Source organism: Pteropus alecto, unplaced genomic scaffold, assembly GCF_000325575.1.
Source record: "Pteropus alecto unplaced genomic scaffold, ASM32557v1 scaffold86, whole genome shotgun sequence".
Classification (NCBI taxonomy): Eukaryota; Metazoa; Chordata; class Mammalia; order Chiroptera; family Pteropodidae; genus Pteropus; species Pteropus alecto.
This window is the reverse complement of record NW_006442109.1, coordinates 33,612,637-33,638,544: the sequence shown is the minus strand read 5'-3', so window position 1 is coordinate 33,638,544 and position 25,908 is coordinate 33,612,637. Positions and strand designations below refer to the sequence as shown.

Here is a 25,908-nt window from a genome sequence, read left to right as displayed (position 1 = left end):
TAAAAAAAAAAAAAAAAGATAAGAAAGTGTTTCTTCTGCTTCTATCTTCTCAAAGTCCAGTTGTGTTCAAGCTTTGTAGTCGTGCATGTCATTCCAGATAAAGGTGTGTTTTAGATGAGCGTGCCTTTAATGGTTTTCTTATTAAAACTTTTCTTGTACAACTGCGAAAATTTATTGGCGATACTTAATAATATACCTTGATCTCACTTTTTTCAGACCATGTTTGGGGGTTACTCATACTCCCTGATGGGACTTAGTTTTAACAGGAGTCATTATTTTTAGATGCACATAGTCTCTGTATTAAAAATCAGCTCTATTCTCAGCAGGTCCCAGCTTGTGTGTTGACAGAGTTATAACCATTAATCTGATTTGCTTGATCTTGTAGAGATGCTAAACCATGGGAATTGTATCCTCGTGGAGCAAATACGAGCTTGCACCAACAGGCTGGCCTTGTGAGGGAATTGAAACATCCCTGTGTTTAGTGTCTCTGTAGAAGTGCTGACAAAGCAGTCATTTGTGTGCTCTGTAATATGATAATTATGAAAGTAGAAAGATAGAAAGAAGGCTACAAATTTCCTTACCTTGTCAACTTATAAAAGGCAAGGTTCTGGGAAATGGAGCATTTTCTCCCACTTAGGTTTCTCAAGTTCTCTAACTAGATGTAAAACATATCCCTTAGTAATCTGTATTTCTTTATTTGTTTAGGCTTTGAATATATGATGCCATGGTATATGTATGAGGCTGAGGGAGGGAGAAGAGTACATCTTCCCTTAGGCCCTCTTACCTCACCACTTTCCTGAAATGACCAAGACCTCTGTAATTCACATCTGCAGGAATCAGGTTACTAGCTGTTTTTTGTTTTTTGTTTTGTTTTGTTTTGTTTTTCTGTTCTTGTTTTTGTTTTTTTTTTAAACCAATTCATCTATTTCCTTACCTTAATCAAAACTGACCCATATTGTGTGCCATTTTATTAGGGCTATACCTGTTTCTCTTTTCTAAAGAGTCATAGATTACTGTTAAAGACTAACATCTTTTAAATTGAACACTTTCTTACCTTGGTCTTCTGTGTCACAGGCTATTGGGAGAAATATTTTAGAGGTCAGCAGGACTTTTTTTTTTTATAACAGAAGTTTATTAAGTGCAACACATTTACATATGGGAGTACCCAGACGTGAGTAACCCCGAGAGGTGGTTAGAACTTGGGCTTAAATACTATCTTAGGCTAAAAGAAAAGGAATTTCTTGAGCTTCTCTGTAGAGGAGGCAAGTTATGAAAGGTGACCAGAAAAAATATAACCAGCAAGGATTGTTTAGTAAGTTAGTTATGCAGATTTAAGTCATTTATCTCCTCCATTGATAAGAGTTATTAAGAATTCTCCTCTTCTTGGTCTGGGAGGAATTACTTCTTACAAATGGAGATATATTTATAAATGTAATTTTCCTTTGCAAAAGGAAAACTTGTGCACTGCTTTTAGAGCTTTTCTTGCATCTCCTGGTTCTCCATGGCCTTTAGCTCAGAATAATCCATATGCTAAAGAGGCATATTTTGGGGTAATGTATTCTGGCACCTCCTCATTCTGCCCTTTGAAACTACCTCCCTACCCCCAGAAGTTTCATAAATCAAAAGCCAGGCTGGTAGCTATAAAGGGATCGGGGTTAGGGTTTGCAAGATAAGAGATCTGCAAAGGAGAAGAAAAAACAAACAGATTAGAACAAAGATGGGAAAGCAAAAAATGGCAAATTTAAATGCATTGCCCATTTCATTGAATCAGCCTCTTCAATCCTGGGAATAAGTCAGTCCAGTTGAACTGTTGTGTCTCATTTCAGAAGGCAGTATTGTAGGAAGGAGTTAAGGGCACACCTATGCTAGGCCTCTATATGGTGTATAAAAACAAAATTAAACTGAGTAAATTTGAAAGTCTAGTTTGCTTTGTTCAATGGTTCATGAATTGGGCAGCATCCCATCTGACAAATAGAATGGAGCTCTGAGGAGCTATAGGAAAAGGAAGACTTTTATAGGCACAAGGAGGCAGGGCAGTGAAGTTATTCTAGCAAAGAGTGAATTGTTTCAGGCAAGGTCACCTTCCTTTTGGGAGACAACAGCGGTCTATCAGGCACATTACCTCACTAGTGCTGACCAGATAATTCCAGAATGGCTGGTTAAGATTATAGTCATGGGAGAAGCTGAAACTGCCCTTAGGTTAGATATTAAGTCTTGGTTTGGTGATGTGGGCCTTAGCACAAGTGACTCCATTTTGGGCCTCTTTCTTTTTTAACAGTAATGTGAGCAATCAGGCACTTAATAGGGGAGTTTCTATGGAAACAAAAGAAAAACAAAGGTTAATGGTTGGAACAAACTATTTTCCCAGATTTTTGGTCCAGAGTGAAGTCAGTCAAGATTTCTGTATGTTGGCCTCGAAAGATCCTTAGATGCTGGAGTGAGGAAAAGCAGTGACAGTTTGATGCATTTCTCAGATTGCAGTTCGAATGTCTCTGGTGAAGGCATTGCATGTTCCAGCGAACTTTCTGAGTGGCCTATACAACAACAGGAACGCAGGATAGCAGGACATTTTAATATTCACTTTGGTCATCAGGATCTGGGCATTAATGAACAAGTAGCAAGTGCAGCCAGAAGGCTAATTGAGGAATGTAGATGAGGCTTTAAAGCAGGGCAGGAAACTCTTTTGTTGCTACTGTGAAGGTACTAGTACTAATACCCCAGTAGAAGTACTCTAGGGCACGTGTTTGTGAAAGAAGTACAGAGAACACAAGATGACCTGCAGACTAATATTTAAAAAATCCTTCTAACAGAGCAGTATGTGGGTGCTCTTTAGCTCTGGTTGCCTTGTTTTTACTCACATGAGTATCTGTCCACACTCATCCATGCTCAGATGCTTTCTCTAATGATTTCTTTTGTTAAACATGAAAGAAAAAATATGGGGATTTCAGAGAGATCTCAGAACCTGCCTTCTTATTAGGAGAAACTAACCCCAGTGATCCACTCGCCATGGTAATTTTGAGAAGCTGTAGTTTCCAAAACCTCGACATTTGCACATTTCATTGTTCCAGTGAAATTCTCTTTAAGAATGACATCATCTATGACTGAGAGAGAACCCATCTGAGCAGCATACAGATGATCATGTACTTTTTCATGGTCCCCAAGAGCTCTTTCCTTTGTATTGGCTTCTCTAAGTATTCAGGAACAGCTTGTCTGCTCTTCTAAGTTTAGATTGCTGAGCTAGGATGGGGAAAGTATTTTGGAATGACAGTTGCTGTTTTAGCATTTAATGATCTTTCTCCTCTGTGAGAATTACATCTGGGCAAATTTTGTTACGTTAAATGTGTTCAATTCCTAGGAGGCAGTAAGTAAAATCTTTGTCATCATTTCCAAAGTGTGCATTGCTGCTTTGATCTATTCACTGATTGAAAGCTCATCCCTATGGTCTTGGCCCTGTGAGTACTAATAAAGTCAATTTCTCACTGTTATACCATGGAGTCTATATAACTGATATTCTATACTGAGAAAAATGCCCTATAAATCTATTCCAAGGACAGGTAGTGAGCATGAGTTATATGTTCCCTCTGTGTCCATCATATGCTTAAAACAAGAGATTCAAGCTCCTTCTCTTGGTTACTTAATCCGTCAGTAGGTATCTCTGTGCAGTATATAGATGGTACTATACCTCTTGTACAGATGAGCAAATCAAGGCTCAGGAAGTCAATGTACTTGCTTCAGAGTATGGCAGCAAATGGAATCTGGGTAGTATTTACTCTGCCTGCTGGCTTTGCATTCTACCTTCTGTCTTATGCCCTACCTAGTAAGCCACAGAGAACATTCTTGGCTTAAAAAAATTTTAAACTTTCAAATCAGGCTAAACCATAAATATAGTGCAGTATCCTGGGTATGGATGTAATGAAAAGTAAGAGTTGCTTTTTTTAGACATTAACATGATTATCCTTTCTCTTTTTAGATAAAGACAGCCACTTTAGAAATTTTTCTAAGCCTAGCTCATATTTGGAAAATTTTGCAAATAATTTTTTTTAACAGCCCACAGGTCTGCAGAAAACAGAATTCATCTATAGACTTGATATCTGTCCTGTTCCTATTTGCCAATCTCTCTTTCTCCTTTTATCTCTGTTTCTGTTGTAGCATCTTCTACCTAAGGAGACCAACCAGACTTTCAAATCCATTCTTTCTTACCCACTCAACCACCAACTATGACTAGAACATATCACAAGTAATAGGGGCTATTGGCTTCTTGTCAAGGTCACTTTCTGATTTGTCATAGCTGGTCTCGATTTCTTTTAAGCTCTGAAAATATAGATTAATTCTAATTTTTATGATTATTTGAAGAACTAAAACTCTGTGATAACCCTACTGTCATAAGAGAAACTGTGGCAGATTTAAAAAAATAAACTTACCGTTTTCTTAAGGAGCATTATTTTATTTCTTACTCTATAATTCTTGTACCTAAATTATTCTCTAGGTAAATGACAAGATATTTTTCTAGTTGTACAGTGGAGAAAACTGAGATGGGAAGATAAAAAGTGACTTGCCCAAGGTCACTCATGGTCAGTGGCACAGCCAAGAATAGATCCAGGTCACCCGACTGCCTGGGCTTTGTTCATTACATCACTCAACTTCTCTTTGGGAAGTAACAGCCGTGCCAACTATAAAAATGAAAGGATAGTTAACTCTCAGATTCAGTTTTTTGGGTGACTTTGTCCTTTTTTTTTTTTTTTGGTTGAAACATCAATAGCTGCCAAATTGCAGTACCATTAGATAAATTTAGGATCTTCACTAATGTAGAATTTGTTAAGATAAACAAAAATCTGTATCTATAGTCAGTAATACTGTATTGTACACTTAAAAATTTGTTAAGTAGGTAGATCTCGTGTTAAGTGTTCTTACCAAAATAAATAAAAAATTTAAATAAGTTAAACAAAATATAGTCACTAGTTGGGCAAACGACAAGGCCAAAGGGAGAGGTAGCTGAAGACTTTAAAGAGGTTGAATAGAGGGCTTGTTCTTGAACCACATCTAAGAAGGAAGAAATACACAGAAGAGAGGAGAAGGGGTATATGGTCTAAGACTACACATATAGAGATATGACATAGACTCAGGAAAATAGCATCAAGAAAAGTAAGGTCATGAAGAGGAAGGAAGAAGATTTGGAAAAAATTGCTAAGCCAATTTTTATAAAAGAGGGCTTTTTACATGATAATCAGTGCATGATGTACAGATTCTGTTTTTTGAAAAAGAGTTCATATTCACAGAGAGAGGGGAAGCAGAACCACTCAATTCTCATTTTGCACCTTTTTCCGTTCAAGTCTAGTGGATAAGAATCTGCATCTGCAAAGATAGGTATGTAAAAAATATGTAATTTCTTTATTTTGTTTACAAACCATGTTCATTTGTGCTTCAAGTGTCGTTCTTCTGGAAAGGCAGAAGACTTACCCTCAGTCCTTCTTAGAGTTACACCACTCCCCAGAGTTGTGTCCAGGCCAGGGAGCTGGCATAACAGAGCAGCATTGGGAGTGGGGACCCTATGGTCATTAATGCATCTCACTACGCAGGTTTCACTGTAGCACCCAGGATTTCCACTCACATAGTTCCCTTCATTGCAGATATCTAGGTCATTCTTGGGCCACAGAAATCTTTTGGTGACATTTCCTAGGCTTCCTTCTGCCTAGATGTACCACACACAGCTCTGGGTCCTGTGGCCTTTCTGGAGACACTGCCAGGAAGTAGGGCCTGGCTTCCCACTCCTCCAAAATCCATAAACCTACCTCCCTCCTTCCCCAACAGCCCTGGGGAGATATTGCTCCATGTTTCTTCAAGATTCTTCACGTCCGTAAATCTCAATTCCTTTTTACTTCTCTCAAGAAATTACCTGAGTTCTTTTAAGAGTTTTGGATTTTGGAAAACAAAATTCAGAAATATTCTCAGGCTATTTCTTTTTTTATTCTTGTTATATAGCTCGCCTGGTGCAGTGAACACCAATTTCCAAATACCTGCCTTTTGCGGGGGTTAGGCAACAGGGAAAAACACAAGGAGAGATAATAAGAAACATAGGTTAATATTTCTGAATATTACTTTCCTTTAGAAGTAATAGTAATTTTGGATATCTGCCTTGTTCACGACCATTTTCCTTTTTCTGAAAATCACCCCCACTATGTCCCTGGCCAGGGCTACTTAAACCAGGGACAGTTATCTCACCCAAGCTGAGTCAGTTGGATTTTCTTCTCCAAGACTTAGAATTTAGGATTGAAGGTTTGTAGTGACTAAGAATCCTTGGAATCAAGTCACAGTAAGAGAAGTGCCCCAGGGAGATGGAGCAGGATCTTTGCTCCAGAGGCCACTGGCCCCGCTCTGCTTCCTGTTCTTCCTGCTCTTGGCTTTTCAACTCTTTCTCTGATTTCATGAAATTGCCCATGAATTTCATGAAATTGGAGGTGCTTCTCTTTTTGTTAAGGAAGACAAAATCAATTTTAGTTGCTTGCAAACAAAAGTAATTTAAGAATGGTTTTCAAAATTGTAAAGTCAAAAAAACATGGCAAAGAGGAAACTGAAACTCAAGATAGGTGAAGAGATAGTAAGATAGAATCTAGCTATTTAAGACGTGTCCATCTAATGATTTAAAGTGACTATTGCAAGAATTGTGTTTGTGATCTTGGAACAACTTTTGGCATTCTTTAGGAGCTGTTTTTAGCCATGGGCACTGTTTTGTAGTAGAGCCATACACACTAAACATTCAGATGACGTGTAAGGCTTTAGAGGATGGAAGTGCTTCCATTTGAGGGCTTGCTGAAGGGACCAGGGTGATTTACTCAGGATGAGGGGCTGTATCAGGAAACAGGACTGGCTTTAAGGTGTTTAAAGGACTGTTGGCTAGGAGAGGAGTTGGATTTACTCACTGCAGCTCTGGAGGTAAGAATAAACAACAGTGAAAAGATATTAATGGAAATCACTTTGGCTCAGAATAAGGGATAATTTTTTACATTCAGGGCTGTCTGGAATGCCATGAGGTTTCCTTGTGGGGCAGAGAACACCTTGCCATGAAAGTGTTCAAGATGAGACTGGATGGCCATTCACTAAGATTACAATGAGGGAGAGAGTCCCGCCTTGGGAAGGAGATGGAATGGAATGGATATTCTAAGTTTTCTTTAAATCTAAGATTCCAGTATCTTCCCTATGAATATTATTAACTTCTAGGCTAGAAAAATACCAACCCACATTTTGACACAATGCAACAGAAAATGCAATTTGTTTTCTATTCTTTGAATTGGAATTGATGATGATTAAAGGTTTTACATTTAGATGGCTCACTGACTAGAAAACTTTGGGTAATATTAAAATAATCACACAAAACCTAAGGAATTCTGAATTCTATTGTCCCTAGAATTCTAGGCTACTTGAAACTGAATAGATATCTTGAATTATTCTAAGGAATAAATGAGAATCCCAACTTTTCTCTCAAACATTTCTCTCCCCCCCTCCCTTCCTTCCTTCCTTCCTTCCTTCCGTCCTTCCCTCCTTCCTTCCGTCTTCTCTTCCTTCCTTCCTTCCTTCCCTCCTTCCTTCCTTCCTTCTTTCTTTCTTTTTCTTTCTTTTCTTTCTTTCGCAAGGCAACCCTTGGTTGACCTCACAGATTGCAAGGACCTTGTCAGCTTACAATCCCTTATTTTTTATTTTTTATGCCTACAGCACCTGGTCTTCCTAGGTGGTCTCCCATCCAAGTACTAATCAGGTCCGACCCTGCTTAGCTTCCGAGATCAGACAGGATTGGGCTTGTTCAGGGTGGCATGGTTGTAGACTTCTCAAACCTTTATAAATGAAAAAAATGTTACTATGGCACCTTCTGCAAAACCTAAACAGGTAGCTCATATATTTTATCTACCATTCCCCAAACATCTCACATAAGTTAGTCCCTTTAACAACTATGTAACCATTTGTATATTTCATCTTCTTTTTCTTAACTAAAGGACAATAACTTGATTATTCTAGTTTTCATTTACCACAGCAAGCAGATGTTGACATTCAATAAGCATGTCTTAAACACGAAGGGACAAGGAAAGCCACTTAGTTTGAAATCCTGGTCTTAAAGACTCCATCAGACACAGACTGATGTCATGAAGCTTTTTATAATCTCCTTCATAATCGCACTTCTTCATGTAAAAACCTTTAAAAATGTAAACATGCATATATAGCCATTCATTAGCTCTCTATTTATTTAAGTGGATGGCATTTATAAAGAACATTAAAAGAATCTTGTCTTTTCTGCTTTGTAAATTAGATTCTCAAGTCATTTTAAAGATACCATTTGCAATATAAGTAAAAAAAATGTATTTTTTAAAGTCTAACTGGAAAGGAAAGAAACATAATACTGAATGTAGACTATGATGTAAAGCCCTTTAAAATCATTTTTGGAAATGTAAAAAATATAAAAAGTTTCAAAGTAGAAAATAACAATGATCTACATTTCCACCAGGAAGAATTAACTACATCTTGGCATATTCTCTCCCTCTGTTTTTAGTGTACACACTTTTAAAAAATCATATTTGTTGATTATCGAGAATTCAAACATGGCAGAAAGTTACAAAAATAATAACCTTTAAAAATCATTTCAAATACTACAATTCCCATTGTTAATCTTAAATGAACATCATCATTTTAGATATTATTTAGGATGGATAGATGTTTAGATAGAAATACTTTTATAAAATTGAATAAAGATGCTATTTATAACAAAAATAATTCATTTAAAAATTTTTCAAGAAATTAAACTGAATTGAAACTAAAGAATAGTCAAACTCCTAGTAACTACTTCATTTCAAGATATATTATTTCTTTTAGAAAATCTCTCTATGGCTTAATATCATGAAAAATATTAAGAGGTTGAGTCATTGTCATTAATTATATAGCTGTTTTATTAATATTTTCCTCTTTAGACAGTATACTTTTTTTTTTTTTTTTTTTTTACGAGTAACACTTTTGTAACTTCCCTCTTCATGTCCCCACCTCCTGGGTATTATTAAGTGTATCATTATTTGTACATTGTTCAAGTTATAATACTCCATTTTGCTTCATTTTTTACCAGGCCCCAGCCACAGTTGCCACTTACTTGACACAGTCATTCACAATCCCTAATACATAGAGCTCTGAAACTGTATAAACCATTTTTATTCATTCACTAAAAAGTTTTTGAGTACCTATTTTGTGCTAGGCATCACCAAGGTTTAAAAATTTACTGTTGAATAACACATAGTCCCTGCCTTCAAGAAGTGAGAGCAACCAAAATATATTAACTTCCTAGTGTGTTAGCTCCATGACAGCTGTTTAATTGTCTTTATCTCAGTGCCCATCCTACAGCCTGGTATTTTATGAGCCCTCCATTAATATTTGTTTAATTGAATGGGCCTTAATGCGCCAGAAACTGTGGTAAGTGCATTAAAAGTTATGTCTAATTTTATCTCCACAAACCTATTAAGTAGGCATTTATTGTATTCATTTTATAGAAGAAGCTGAGTCTCAGTAAGTAAATTCCCAAACTTATACAATAGGATTTGATTGTAAAACTCATTCTTGTTTCACAATATCTGACCTGGGTCACTTATGTTGGAAGTAATAGAGGAAGGAGGCACATGAACTGCTGATTATAATACAGTGGGGTGAGTCATATACTAATGTGCATACAGTCTGGAGGTTAAGAGGCTGCTTGGGACTGAATCTCTACTATTTATTGGCTATTTGACATTGAATAAGCTCTGTCACTTCTCTAAGCCTCAGTTTGCTATCTGTAAAATGGAATTAATAGTAGAAGTAGTATATGAAATAAATATAGGTAAAATGTTTAGCATAATGCTTGCCCCAAGTGCTCAAGAAATAAATGGCATTAATATAATTTTACAAAGTGCTCTGGACACTCAAAGAAAGGAATATCTCACCTGGATTTCTAAGAGGAAGGAGACATTTGTACTTGGGCTCTGCTGAAAGCATAGGGATTCATCAGGTAAGGGGTAGGAAGAGTCTTGATAGAAAGAGAAACATGAAACACAGGACAAGAGATCCTGCTGAGACGCACAGTATTTGCCTTACCCTATGCAACTGCTGAAACGTCCTCCCGTCACTTGTTCTTCTTGAGAGTGTCCACACTGGAGTATCTGTGTTTAGAGAGGCTGACTTGCAAATGACTGTCATATCTTACTGGGCCATCTTCCCATTGAGAAGGTGAATTAGTCAGTGTCTGTACAGCTCTGAGGAAATATGAGGTGACAGGGCAGTTTTAGGGTTATTGGTCCCCAGGAGGCCAGGGGCCATTCCAGGCCAGCTTAAGAGCACCTAATGGTCCTAAGAAGAAGCCTACAGCCTGTCTGATATTCTGGAACAGTGCTTCTCAACCTTTTTGTAATTGTTCCTCTCCTTTAGACTTTTCCCTAATTGCCCTCCCCCACCATGAATTGTTAGTACTAGGTAAACTGTATATCTAGTTATGTACTGTATGTTTATCCCTATTTCATACATGAAAAGAATAATATTTTTAACCCCCTCCCAAGAACCATTTTGAATGAAACAGACTTCAGAGGGCCTTCTCAGGTGAGCTGTTAGTCTGGAGCTGACTGTAAACTTGAAGGCTTTATATGCAGTGCTACAAATAGCTACTTTTTATTATGATTTCAGCTGTACTTCCACAATGATTCCCATTCTAGAGTCATAATTTGGGTTACTGCTCTCTCTCTCTGCTTCCTTGCCTGCCCTTTCGCAGTCTGTTTTCCATCTAGCAGCCCAAGTGACCTTTTAAAAATGTGATCAGATCATGTTTCCTCAGCTAAAAACTCTCAAATAGCTTCACATTGGACTTAGAATAAAATCTGGATTCTGTATCGTGGCCCCCAAAATCTACCTGATCTAGCTCCTGCCTATCTCTCTAATCTCTTCTGGTACCAGCCCATGTGCAGGTGAGGTGCTCCTTTGGGCGAACCAAAACCATCGGGCAGAAAGTCACAGGTGTTTGCTCTCAGTAGCTCTCAGTGTGTGGAGGTGGCTGCCAAGAGGATATGGGTGGGCAACAATAGCAGTGGCTCTGCCACCAAAAGGGCACTGAAGAGGGGATTTGTCTATTTGAAATCAGGAAAGACTTGTCTGAAAAAGTGATGGTGATGGAACTATGATATTAAAAATGATTATGAGTTAGCTTTGTGAAAGAGGGATGGCAGTCACATTCTGTACAGAGGGAACCACATCTTCAGAGCCCTCAAGGCAGGAGGGAGTGGCCTGCACGTGAGCCACTGAAAGGCAACTGTGGCTGGGGCCTGGTAAGAAATGAAGCTGGAAAAACAGGTAGAGTTCTACTCACAGAGGGCCTTTCAGGTCATTTTAAGGGCTGAAATCTGTTGAAAGAGCAAGATTGCCACTGAAAGATTTTGACTATGTGTGACTAGTGAGGATGTGACAAGGTCCGATTTTTGTTTTGAAAAAAATTGCTTTGGTTGTAGTGTGATACAACAGGTGAATGAGCACAGACCCGTTTGGAGGCACTGTGATGGTGCAGGGGCCAACCAGTACTGGCTTGCCTAGGAGTTTGTTGGTTTCAGTGTTGAAAGGCTTGCATCCCAGATACTTCTCCATTCTGGCAAGCCAGCCTGGTTGGCCACCCTGTACTATGCTGTTTTTTGGGTGAGAGATTATGGTTGTCTCGTGAAAGATGCAGGATCCTCTTTCTTAGGCTTACAGCAGAAGAAAAAGGGTCAGCATCATGATGCACTATTTCTGAAAGTTCCTTGGAATTGGCCTCCCCAAATATACAGGCAATGTAGTAACACACACACACACACACACACACACCCTAATGTGCAAATTGCTTCAGGTAAGCTTTTTTTTTTCTACACAGGCCTGGTGGCATCACATTCTTGACATCTCAAAGCCTGGAGTCTGCCCAAGTGAAGGTCAGCCTAGGTAAGAAGGTGGACTAAATCATTGCCATACTGTGCACTTCTGCTTGCTGACAAGCTGCACCCCAACCCACTCTTCATCCACGGCTTCCGGGTTCCAGCCTTGCTTCCCCCCTCACATTGTCAGCACCCCACCCCAGTCATACTAAAACCTGCTCTTTGACCATGCTGTGGTATAGAGCACCTTTGTAGTTCCCAGTTGCCCCTTCAATAAAGTAAATAGCTTCACTCTTAGATTTTAAAGCTGCCTCCCCCATCCCTTTATCTAACTCTTCCCACTTTTTTCAAGTCCCCCAAGGCAGAAGATTTTTGTTACAAAACCATCAAAAAGAATTGAGGAAGGAATATTACTATTCTACTCTCGGTATAAATAGCTAACTGGGCCTACTGTGTGTGCCAGGCACTATTTTAAACACTTGACATACATATTTATTAATACTTGTGTTAATAAATGAATGACTCATTGGACAGACTTTTGTTGATCACCCACAATCTTTTAGGTAGCCTGTCAAGCATAGGACATGGCAGGGAACAAAGTTTCTCCTTTCATGGTGGTTGCTTCCTACACTGTGTGGGGAGAGACTGGGTAACCCATAGATGTGGAATGTGGCACATGACCAGCTCCATGGTGACAGTTGCACCAGGGTGAAGGCTGGAGAGTGACACTGGCCGTAGACATGCTTTCTTCTCAAGTCACCAAGGAAGTCTTTTAATGAGGCATCATTTGAGCAGATACCCGAAGGTAGCCAGAGATTGAGTCATAAATATTCTGGGACAGTTTGGGCAAAGAGAATAGGGAAAATATATATTTTCAGTTTATGTTGGAATTCTGAAATCATACCTTTAATTTTTCTCTCAGGCACTGATCAAGGTTTCATAAATTCATTCCCCTCCCTGCCAACATTGTTTAGTGTCTGGGAGCATTGAAAAAACAAATGAATTGTCTTTTCTTCACTTTTCACATTCCCTACTTCCATTTTAATCTGATCTTTAATGGAAATTTTGGTATTAATCTAGTCTTTTACTCTAATCTGAGTTTTTGTATTTTTCATACTTTTTTCTTCCCGATACACATTTTAATGATGGACATGATTATGATTTTTTTGTCTACTTTAATTATTGTGTTTGTTGGAAAATTAAATTGGAGCCATTGTCTGTCATTAATGCCACTACAAATAATAATAAGCTCAAATTTTTAGCAGAGACACAGGTTGGATTTATATCTTCAGATAATGATATTTTAGCCCACTCTTTACTGAATATTTGTCATCTTTAAGGCCTGTACTGTAGGGACAACAAAGATGATTATGATGACAGTCCCTCCCCTTATGGACATTTCGATCAAATAAGAAAAATACATCACAAAAGGTTAATTGACAAAAGGAGGCAGAGTGTGTTGGGATTCTATTCCTGGATAATGCTGGTCTCGAATACTTAATCATAGCAATTACTTTTATAGCCCCTATTATGTATCACACACTGTGTTCTAAATGCCAATAGGTCTATCAGGTATCATTATTACTTGTATTTTAGAGATGAGAAATTGAGGCACATAGAGATTATAGAGCTAGCTAAGGTTCCTATGCTAATTGGAAGAGCTGAAATTTGAACCTAGACAGTATAGGCCCTTAAAGCTGTGCCAAAAGGAAGGAGGGAGGGAACTCTCTGGCCCTCAAGACTATGAGGCATGGAACCCAAGGACATCTGAAGTCTAAGTTCATGGGCACAGTTAGGAGTGAGCCAAACATTCTGCCAGAGGAGGCCAAACAGATTGGAGACCCAGAACAGGACATAGAAACATCACAGGCTGTTTTAGACTGTAATAGCCTGAGAAAGGTCTTGAGTTACAAATTTTTGCCATTGTGCATGGGCCAGGAGAGAGTGATTAAAGCACCTGTTCAGATGGTACACGTTAAGTGCCGCATAAAGGATTTGGACCACAGAGTATAATAGGCTTTAGATGTTCTGAGGTGGACAGATCACTCTGTCCTGGCTCTCACTTAAGCTAACAATGAATTTTATTTTACAATAGAGGTGTAATAATAAGCCTCGATTAATTCATTTATTTTTTGCCTATGTTAATTTTACATTCAGCATTACTTGTTTTCAACATGTCGCTTGTGTTCCTTCTAGTTCTTGCATTACTGATGAAAGTTTGGCTTTGTCCCCCTCCTTGTAAATTTCTTATGCCATTTCCCTTGCCTCCTTTCCTCCCTTACCATCCTGTAGTATCTTTTGGCGCTAGAAGTCTGATGCTACCTTGAATGTAAGTGTGCCTTGAATGTAACGTCTACGTAAAAAGTAATTTGGAGAATGGGCTCCATTCTTCTGCAGGAGGGATGATGGAATTGGAAGAGAGAGAAAAAAGCTGTTTTACAGATGAGGGCACTGAGGTGCAGATAGGTTAAGTAGCTTACAAACAGATCACTCTTAGGAATTGGTAGAGCTGGACTTGAGCTCAAGCTTTCTTACTCTGAATTCATTGTTTTTTCCTCGGTTTGTGCTGCCTGGGTGGAAACTGGCTTACATGAAGATTCATCAGTCCTGGACCAGTTGTACCACAGGGTGAGTGTTCCATATTCTATGACTTAAGAAGAAGAATTAGTAAATGAGTGGGTCTGTCTTCTGAATGAGATTCACTGTCCCCAGTCAGTCCTGTAAATTAGTGGTCCCCAACCAGTTTGGCCCCAGGGACCAGTGCTCCTATGAGAATCTAATGCCTGAGGATCTGAGGTGGAGCTGAAGTGGTGATGCTAGCGCTGGGGAGCGGCTGCAAATACAGGTGAAGCTTCCCTCGCTGGCCCACCCCATGGCTCACGTCCTGCTTTGCAGCTCAGTTCCTAACAGGTCAGGACCATTAGCTGTCTGTGGCCCAGGGGTTGGGGACCCCTACTTTAAAGAATTTTCAGAGTCAGGGTTCTGGGACAAACCATCTGGGTTCAAACCCCAGCTCAGTCCCTTAGTAGCTGTGAGACCTTAAGCAAGTTAGTTATTCACTCTGTGCCTCAGTTTCTACATTGTAGAATGGGATAATACCAGTACCAACTTCAGCCATTTTTGCATATGAAAATGAAAGTGTTAAAACAAGTAAAGCCCTAAGAAGAGTGGCCAGTACCTGGCAAGTGATCACTAAACAATAGTCATTACCTTAGCTATTTAAAGATGTAGACCATTCCTTCATCTTTTGCTTGAGAACCAAAGCTTAGAAGCACTTTGGTCCTTCTAAGTCATGTCTTAGCTGCAGGCAGAAGCATTAAGATTTTGTCAGCACTTAGAAAACCCCTGACCATATCAACACCTCTTTTATGTAAGTGAAGCTGAAATTCTTTAAATTGGCTCCACAGCCTATCATTCTCTTTGACAACATAATCCTGAGACTGAAAATACTCATGAGATGGCTGACATATGTAGTCAAAAGCGAAATGATTTATTTCTGGTCATATTTTGAAAGTGTATTTTCTTAAGGACAGGAAAGAGAATGCATTACAAGTGAGAGGAAAAGAAGCACAAAGAGGCTGGTTGGAGACAAATTATCCATCTAGAATAGTGTGGAGAAAAATGTCTGACATATAGTTGGCCCTCAAGGAATTATTTTTAAATGGAAAATTTGCCATTTGCTTTGGTGGCACACTACCTAAGTTTTTCTCTCAAACCTTCCTCAGCGAAGTCTGCTGTGTCTCACTTGTGGATCTTGTCTTCTACAATTTTCGGATAAATTGCTTATTTAGATAAGATCACGTACATGAGATTCCTTCAAACAGCATAACACATTGTGGGATTTTGAGGTGTTGTAGCCACAGTTCAACTCTGACAATAATAAATAAATAATCCAACTGAGGCAGAACCTCTCATTTGAGGGGAGTGATCAATGGGTTAGATTTCTTGACGCTTTTCACTTCCATAGGAGAGTGCTGCTAAGTGTGTATGTGGGAGATGGAGGGGTAGGTATTTTCAGAGTTTTGATGTATACTAAATTTTGCTTTGATGTATACTAAATTTTGACTTCAGTGGAGCCATACTTATTTTTTGGTTTCCAGTTCCCAGGCCCACAGATATACAGCCAGCACTGTGTGAAGTTTTCTAAGCCAAGTGTTCCTGACTTTTGAGGACTCAGTCCTTTATTTCAAAACAAAGGAAAGGGGAAGAGATGTGAAGAAATAAAGACTACTTGCTTTCTTGAATTTTTCACAAAAGAGAAGTAATTAAAGGAGAAAATACATGTTAAAACACTTAGAAGACAGAGATTTTCTTCTAGAATGTCAGTTCTCTCCCAAGAAATAACCTAGGAATTATCCATGTTTGAGACCCTAGCCCTTAAAGAATATTTTTTTTTTCTGAAAATAATCTAGTTTCATTATTTAAAGCAAATATGTAGTAAGACGAAGACTCTCCATCTGAAAGTCCCCCTCAATGTCATGGGCTCCCCATTTAGTCCTACTGGTCAGCATCCAGATTTTGAAACAGAAACCATGATACAATTGAACCATCAGACTTTGCTCTAGGAAACACTATAGTATGGAATGTAGAAATATTTCTTGTTGCTCAAGTATTCTGTAAGTCCAAATTTGGGAAAGTCATTCACACACAGGGACCTTGTCATTAGTAATGTTCATACAGTACGGGAGTTGGGAACATGAAATACATGGTATTTGCTTATTTGATCCTATGTTCCCAAGAATCTAGTGGCTACTATTGGGCTGGATACCCTTAAACATCAGTGGATCTCATTCTGGGTGTTGTGGAATTAAATGGCATAAGTAACTGAATCAAGAAAATGTTAATGGTTATTAAGATTTACTATTTTAATTTGAAATGAAAATTTAGTGATGTGGGACATTATGGAAAATAGCTTAAGAAAGCAGAGATCCTTTGCCTTTCTAAAAGGAATAATACTGTATCATATACAAAAAATAATGCCAGCTCAGGATGGAAGTGATTCTGAAGGCCAGCTCATCCAAGCACCTAGCCGTTCATGGAAGTAAAAGCAACAGGGCCTTTAATGGTTGGAAACTGAGAGGGAGTGGTAGGTATTAAGAAAGTCTGATAGGTTTATAGAACTGGATAGATAATGATTTAATTTCCTCAGAATCTCCATCAAATAGTCATCAGCATGCATTTGAAAATGTCCAGCGATGGCAAGCCTTCCATAGAAACCCATTCCATTTGGATAACTTTGATTTTCCCTTCAGACGGGAGTCATACTTATCATTCTTCTCTTTCATATCTTTTTTTGTATCACTTGTTTCTTTACTGTGCATAAACTTAATAACCCAGAAATCACTTGTTTATGGGTTCCAGTGAGACCACATTAATAATAATACTCTTTCTGGTGAAACTGACTTCTTTACTATTTACATAGGACTTCACCCACCTCTTAAAACCTCCCCAGTTAGTTCCTAGAGCCTCATATGTGCTCAACAGTCAGACTAATCACACTGTCCTCCAGCCTTGTCCTCATTGCGCCTTATCCTGTTCTCTGCTGCTGGTGCCCTCCATGAAAACAACACCCTGCTGAGTATAGCAGGATGTCGTAATGGCCTTTTTGAGTTTTTAGGCACCGGAAGAGATGGTGCTTGGGGAAGAACAGCTCCTTCTCCAACCTTTGCCGTGCACTCTCACCTGGCCCTGAAGCAACAGCGATTGGTCTTATAGTCTTACAAAGTCTTTTGTGAACACAAACAAATATCCTACCTTCTTTCTTCTATTTGGCTCAGATACTGTCTCTTTCTCTCTATTCTCCTCATTTTTATCTCTCTTTCCTCCTGTCCCTAACTCACAATTTTCCCTCTCTCTTCAGATTTCTATAACTAAATATGTCTCCTTCCTTTTTCCTGTCCTTCTAGCACACAAAAACTTCTCCTTGTATATTTGCTCATATAATAAACTCATGAAGGATTCTTCATCCATCAATTTCACAAAGAGGTGGACTGGATAGCCGAGGCTAGGCTCAGGAAGGTCACTGTGCTGCACAACGACTTTAGATTGATGTTCTTCAGCTGCTCTATCATTTTCCTGTGGGACGTCTGATGTTCTTTTATCAGAAAACCTGTGGGAAGATCATCCTCATACTTACTGCATTATTTCAGTGTTATGACTCCCCACCCTCACCCTAGTCTCTTCCTCCTCAAAGTAACATTCTTTAATTCCCCGTCCTTTATATTTTCTCCAGCCTTACTGAAATTATTTGCCTTTTCTTTTCCTTTTTTAATTTTTAAACCCTTTCTGATAAGCTAGAGTACTGAGAGACAATCTTCAAGCCCTGCCTACTCAAATGTGCTGTACTGAGAGGACTGTTGACCATGGGGTTAGGCTGAAGGTGTTGAAGCTCAACTCTGCCAAATCCTTCTTGTGAATTTTTTATTATGATATGTACAATGGAGATAATGACTTTATGAGGTGGAAGATAATTGCTGGAGTTAAATAAGATAACAAATGTGGAATTTCCAACTGAAGATGAAACCATGTAACCAGTGTTAGTCTCCTCTCCTTCTTCCCTTTTCTGTCCCATCCCTTGGTGACAAGTTGCACATAGTTGTGCAGCTGAGTGTGGTTCATCACTGTACGCAGATCCGCATAACACGCTTACAGCACGTACTGTGCCTTTCCTCGCCTTGCCATCCTTCTCCCACTTTACTCAGTGTACCAGTGGGCCATTAAGTTCCCCGTGGAACCTCCAGTTAGTGTGTGGGTTGATCATTTAGTCATAATCCACATGTTCCACCTCTTTGTACCTTAGTAATGGCATCAAATCTTCATTAAGACTTTAAAATCTGTGAGTACCTTAGATGTATAATACACTCCTTCTATTTGGATGATTGTGTTTGCACACTACACATGGCCATATATTATAATGGCAGCTAGTGATATTAACACGCAGTTTCTAATTGCATCTGTGAATGTGTTCATTGTATTGATTTTAATGAAACACCGTAGAATTGAAGAACTAGCTATAACTACAGTTGTATTAGTGACATTTGGGTTTGTGAAGATAATTGAGACTGACAAAAAGAGTGAGTAAATCTTGCATCCTGTCTCCCAACATCAAATTTAAGAAAACCCCATCGTTAATTTTTCCTCTGTTAACAATTAAATTTCATGACTCATTGGTGAAATTAAATTTTCATGCCTTGGAGTTATTTATATTATAAAATGTTGGTATTTACTGAAATATATAATGCTCTAAAACATGCTTTTTAGATGAATGACTTAAATGCTGTAAATTTATTTGGCTCGCATTGGCCTCCAGTGCAGTCAAACGGATGTTTCGCCTGTGGTGGCAAGCCCTTTAAGAAGGATTTTCTTGGTAAATCCTGATCTCTTAATCACACAGAATCCTCCCAATGGGAGAACTGATTCATCATGCAAATGCATGTCTACTTTAGAGAACATTATTATTTAATCTGATAATAATAATAAAAAAAATACCCTTACAGATTTACTTTGCAATTTAAGAGACAGAAATTTGTGCCGATTGCAACTTTTTTATAAAAGGCTATAAAAAGCGATGGAATTCCAGGCCTTAGTTTCCTTCTCATTCTGCATTCTAACTTCCACTGCAGACCTATTTACTATACTTAGGTATTTACTTATATTTCAAACTGTCTTTGAAACTTGCCACAGTTTCAAAGACATAAAATCTTCCTAACATCAGAAATGTACTCAGAGTCATTTAGTTCCCAGGGGTTCCCTTGTGTGCCGATAAGGGGGAGAGACCCACCACTCTTTTTGTTAGGAATCAGAACAGCCATTTGTCTCAAAATTTAATTTTAATTTTTTATTGCATGTATTATTTCTTCAATCTACCTAAAGATTTTAGCAATCTCAAATTCAGAAATGTTCTCATTAAATTGTTTTATATTTTTCAAAGGATTTTTTTTTTGGCGGGGGGCGGGGGGCGGTGCTAGGGAATGTGTTTTGAATCCCAGGAGATTTCTAGAAGCAGAGTGAAGTTGCTATAACAAATTAACTAGGGTACCATCTATACCTCAAAACTTTGGCTTATTCATCAGTTTCTTAAATGTATACTTGTCTTCATTTTTATTCTTTTCAAGGTTGCCATCTGGTTAGCTGCAATTTTTGACTTCTGATATAGAAATATGCTTTTTGTGTTTTTGTTTTCAATTGAGATCAATTAATAGATCGTTGAGAATGAACTTGTGGAATCATCTAGAAATGCTTCTAAAATTATATGTAAATGGTATGAAAGAACGGTTAGACACCTTCTTGTGACATTTACAGATGTAAGGATTGTGGACGTGATATTTTTGCATAAAGTGGTGAAGTTGTGAGTAGTAATCAAATGTGGAATTCTCAGAGCAGCTCACTTTATTAAAGGGAAGATGTGTATTGAGCCCAAGATGGTACTGTTTTCTTTGCTAGGCCTTTGGGTCTGACTCTAGCTGCTGTGACATAGGCATCTGTCTTAAGACTGTTGCAATTAGGGGTAAGATAATTACCCTCTGTGGCTGAGATGTTAATTCCTTTAAATTCAGATGTCAAAAGATGAGGACTAGTTAGATAGTGTTAAGATATTCCCTTTGCAGCTTCTAGCCTTCTGCTGAAGAAAAGATTGGTTTGAATGTTTGAGCAGACATAGTTCAAACTGTCCATACCCACAGCCAAGCTCCTGATCGCAGGAGGACTGCTTCAAAGGCTGCAGGTGCTCTGACATTTTTCATTACATCCCCTTCTGTGGAAACTTGACATTCAGTTATCATTCTCTTACTTCACTTGAGGCAAATTTAATGGGGATGTCCAATTTTAATTTTCTTACCTCCTCTAGGGCGTTTCTCTAGGACTTAACAGACACATTAAACCATCAGCACTATCATACTTTCAAGACAAAGAGAAATTCCATGCAAACATTGCATGCTCTTTTTCCTTGCTGCAAGATAGATAATATATATTCTAACTAAGGGGCACACAGATCATGATATAAATTGCCATAATCGGTTAGCCATCTCTTTCTGAAGAGAAGAGAAATAATCCTTATGTAGAGGTGTTAGAGATCTCCTGCAAGTCTCTCATAAAAGATTCATTATCTTTCTCTGAAGTTTTAAGAAATGCAATATTTCATAACTTCTACATGCAGATGTTTAAAGACGGCTTGGATTCAATTTCCAATTCTGTGACTTAATGTCTTTGTGACTTTGGGTAAGTTACTTAACTTCTCTATGCTTACATGGTTCTCATGGGTAAAATAGGACAGTTATTAGTATTCCTCTTATAGGTCTGTGAGAATTAAATGAATGAGGCATAGGAAGCACTTAGCCTAGGGCTTAGCGCTGGTTTAGAGCTCATAAAATGTTGGCTAATTCTTCCCCATTCCCTTCCCCCTCCCCTATCCTCCTCCTCTTCCTTCCTTTCCTCTTCATTTTTCCTTCTTAACTGAGTATGAATCTATCTATTTTATTACCACACTTCTATTTTTAACATTCGTGGAGTTCTTAGTACTTGTCCCCAAATTGTTTTCTTCCTGCCTCTTCATTAGTCAACTAAGGAAAATGAGCTGTGGGACAGCGGTAGTGATTCTAGCAATCTTTGCTGAAACAGACGTGAACACTGGACTGGAATGCAGTGCCAGTCACCCTGTTCCTTTCTTGGGAAGTTTAGCCATTACTCTATTTAGCCATTACTCTATTTAGAATTACCGGTATTGTGCAAAATACATCTCAGAATAACTCTTATGGCAGATTTTATGAAATGGAACTAGATGAAGATGAGTAATGGCCTTCTTTGATTCCCATGGTAAATGTAAGAGTTTGTGAAACTCTGATACTAATGTCTCTTGCAACAAAGCAAAAAGGAAGTAAACACACTTTATAAAACCATTGCCAATAAATTATAGTCCCTTGTGGGATTCTGAATATTTACTTAGACATAGAACTCTTCTAAAAATCATATTTAAGTGAGGAACCTTTACCAAGGAGTGGGCTTTGAGCCTACTTGCCTCACTCTGTGTAGTACTACATTGCTTTAAAGTTTTATCCAACAAAAATTTTTTTATGGTATTTTCTTTTAAAAAAAAAAAAATGGCTCTCAGCTGTGGTGGGATAATAAAAAGAGCACCAAACCGGGAGTCCAGAAATCTGGATTTGAGGTCCACTTGTCTTGCCCACTAGTTGTATGACCGGGAGCAACTCACTCTAAACTTTCTGGTCTCCTTTAGCCTCTCTGTGTGCAGTGACAATGACATCTGTCATGTCTTCCTCACAGAGTGGTCATATGGCTCAAATGGAAGTTCGAGCCACACAACTTCTCTTATGGAAATTTTACAGAAATATGATGTTATCGTGATGCATGAAGACATTTGGAGCATTTTATGAAAGTAAAACACATAATGTGAGAGTTAAAACAGGTTTTCTTCCAACAGAGGGGCTATAGGGGAAATGGGAGAAATGGCAGAGGAGCTTTCTCTCTCTGAGTCTCCATGTTCCTTCCTCCTCCTTGAGGGCTGTGCTATGTGGCAGATCTTTAAACAAGAGAATGGCCTTAAAACATTCCTGCCTGAGTTCTTAATCCTCTATAAAATGTGGCTGCGATGGTCTGTTGAACAGAAAGGCCTATTTAAATCCTATATTCTGTCTAATTGGAAAGTCATTGTTCAAGAGCAGCTTTCTTAATTTGGAAATACAAATTTGACTTAACTTATGCAATGGTTGTTCCCAATTTAAAGTTCTCATACAAGCAACTCCACAGAATGAGTTTGCATATATAAAAAGATACTCCTAATTTTTGAAAAGGATGCTGTCTTTGTCTTAGCAAGAATGTACCAAGCCCACCTTTGTGAGACGCTGTGCAGTCAAACATTGATGGTTGAATCTTGAGCATTTGGTGAGTAAGAATCTTAAATTTACAGATTCTTCTTCTTCTTCTTCTATTTTTTTTTAAATCATGGGGAAGGGGTTAATTTCCTCAGTATACTCATGTATTTCCCACAGTTGATGATATAAGCCAGATAGTGACATGAGCCGGACATGTGTTGAGGATCTCAGTATCTTATATTCTCATGGAGATCATGTGGGATGCTAGTATTTGTTTCTCTTTATGTAATGAAGCTTTGAAATGGTAAGGGAGAGATGAAGAAAGGGTTCTCTGAAGTCTTTGAGAGAATCTTCAGTGCTTACACCGTATAGCATATCTGGGTATCTGGTTGGGTTTGTTTATGAGTCAAAAAATAAACACAAAAAGGAGCCCTTTTTCTTATCTTTTGTTAACCAGCTGTGACTTTGACTAGAAATTTATTGACCAAAAATAATTCTGTTGACTAAGCTTTGGCTTCTATTTTGTATTCTTGGAGATTTGCTAGTTTGTTATAAGATCTGTCTTGGAGTATTGGTGGTTTCATAGTCAAATTAGGATTTCAAAGCTAGAAATTTTGCTTCTGCAGTATGGTCTGGCTTAGTCCTTTCTTTTTTATGACACTGTACGAATGCAAAGAAAACCATGCAATTATGGAGTTTTTATAAAGAAAACAAAAATCATTGAGATAATACCTAAACTCTCTCAGTTTCACTGCTTCTATCTCTTAATCATCTCCCCTTTACTTAGCCCTAGTCCTTGAGCATGAAACAACCCTCCTAATGTCAACGCTGTCCCTCTCCATGTGTCCTCCATCTCAGGTCTTTTCCTTCCTCTTGTTCCTGCCTTCATCTATGTCCCATGTTTATCCCATCCTTCACTTGTATCACCAATATCTCTCTCTTCACTATCTCTGCTTTCTCAACCTAAAGACATGCTTAAGTTTCCTTTGTCTTAAAAAACAAAACAAGAGTAAGAGCAAAGGCAAAGCCTTGTTACCTGTACAGATTATTACTCTTGTTTCCTTCTCTTAAGCATCAGCTTTCTCTCTGTTCTTTGCAATATATTTTGGTGTTCTATTACTGTACTAAAATTACTATCTAAAACTCTGCCCATAATCTCTTCTAATATGTTTCTTCTTTCAGCGTCTGTGCAGAATTTGATGTTTCCTGAGCTCCCCTTTTTTGACTCTCTGTCTGGTCTCTTTCTACTCTATTCCGTCCTGACATTATTGCTAAGTTCATCCTCCTTAAATTTAACGCTGAACGTAATACTTCCCTAATCAAAACCCATCAATGGCTTCTCATTTGTCTATGAAGCTAGTGTTAATTTCTCACCAGTATGCCTTCAAATCTTTCGACAAGGTGTTATCACTCTACCCTTTTTGACTCACCTCTCCTAAAATATATATGAAAAATAGGCCAAGCGAGTAATTTTCCCATTTGTACATGTTTGCAGATTTCCCAGTCTTATATAATGTCTCTCCTCCTGGAATTCCCTTTCTTTAATTGCTACCTGTCGATCTTACCCTTTAGTAGGGAGCTATTTCAAATGCTTTCTTCTGCATTTGCAAATGATGTGATCTCTCATTTCTTCTGCAAATGATGTGATCTCTCATTTCTTTGACCTCTATTGATCTGTTCCTTGATGTCCTATAGATTGAGTCTCTTTCTGATTTGTATTTTAGTAGTTATTGCTCTTATATTTCTGCTCCTACAATGTGTAAATTCTATGAAGAAAAATTTCTCCAGGAGAAAAAGAGCTAGAAACGTATTACAGATCTACCTTTGTTTTTTATATCTTCTATTCAGACACTCCATTCTAAGACGGATGATAAGAAGACAAGCAGGCATTACTTGTTAAAGATCAAACATAAGAGGCAGAATTCAAAGCAATTGGAGAAAGCAGTAACTGGTACTCAGAAGAAACACCTGTAGCTGGGGGAGGGCTACCCAAGAGGAGCTGTGGTCTTCATTAGAGGACACACCTACTGTAAAACCATAGCCTTGGAAGGAAAGAGCCAGGGAATAAATATCCTGACCCTTCTTCCATTTTGCCCTCCCATCTGCTGCTGGTATTTCCCAATAGCTAAAGCTGGTAAAAGCCAGAGTTCAAGGGAGCTTGTTGATTGAATTCATAACACTCAGTTTTTTAATGCTTAGAGAGTGGTGTACAGAAAAGGGTAGAGCCTGAATCTGAATGGACAATGGACAACTTCCAGTTTAATAATAGAAGTTATAGTAATATGTCTTAGGAGTAGTGGGCTCAGATGGAGTCAGATAGGGCATGACTGTGCCAATGGCTGAGGAAATAAAGCTTCACGTTAGCCTTTTAGGGCCAAAATCAATTAGAAAATCTATAGTAAGCAGACAGAATGACTGCAGCTAATTCTTGGATGTTATTTTAGGCATTGGTGAAATATGAGTATTGAATAGCATTTAGTAAAAAGCAATGATTTTCCATTATGAGATACAACAGATATTTCTATTTTGGGTAGACTGAAATCATGTAGCTGCTTATTGCAAAAAGAGGGAAGAAATTGCTGTAGCACTTGGAGAGAATGTTAGCCTGGTCTTTGCCAGAGGAAATGGAAGACACGAAGATTTCCCAGGAAACAAAGTGCTCTTATACTGTGCACAACCAAAGGAGGTCACTTCGTAGACCAAATTAAAATGTATAATTTAGTGTGTGGAGCCTGCAGAGTTGTCAAAGCAGAGTGAGGCAATGCTGCTTGAAATAGTTCTGTGAACTCAGCATGAAATTGCAGTGCTGGTGTATTTAATCCCACTCTGTATTGCTTTTCTTGTTATTTTGCTTTTTCTTTCCCAAGACTTACAGTTATTTTTCCGCTGGTTTCTCAAATGGAAGATATGTGAATGATTCAGCACCGTACTCTAACTTGCTAATGGATTGTCACAGACAAGTGTTTGCCCTGCTCTGAAGCCTTCTTTTGACATGGTACACGCTGGAATGTCATCCGTTTAGGGCATATGTTTTTCTTCTTCCCAGAAGGAGTTTTGTAGGTTTTTTGTCATCTAGTAGGTGTCACCAAATATATTGAGTTAGTGGATGAAAAACTTAGAGATTAAATTTATCATTTCACAGAGGATGTGGAGTTTAAAATAAGATAGTACATGAGGTACATTTATTCAGATAG

The 25,908-nt window shown here is 38.3% G+C and overlaps 1 pseudogene; it reads right to left on the bottom strand.

The window, feature by feature from the left end:
* Nucleotides 1-7,698: 7,698 nt before the first annotated feature.
* LOC112469652 lies at nt 7,699-7,817 on the bottom strand (annotated as a pseudogene).
* Between the last annotated feature and the right edge of the window lie 18,091 nt (nt 7,818-25,908).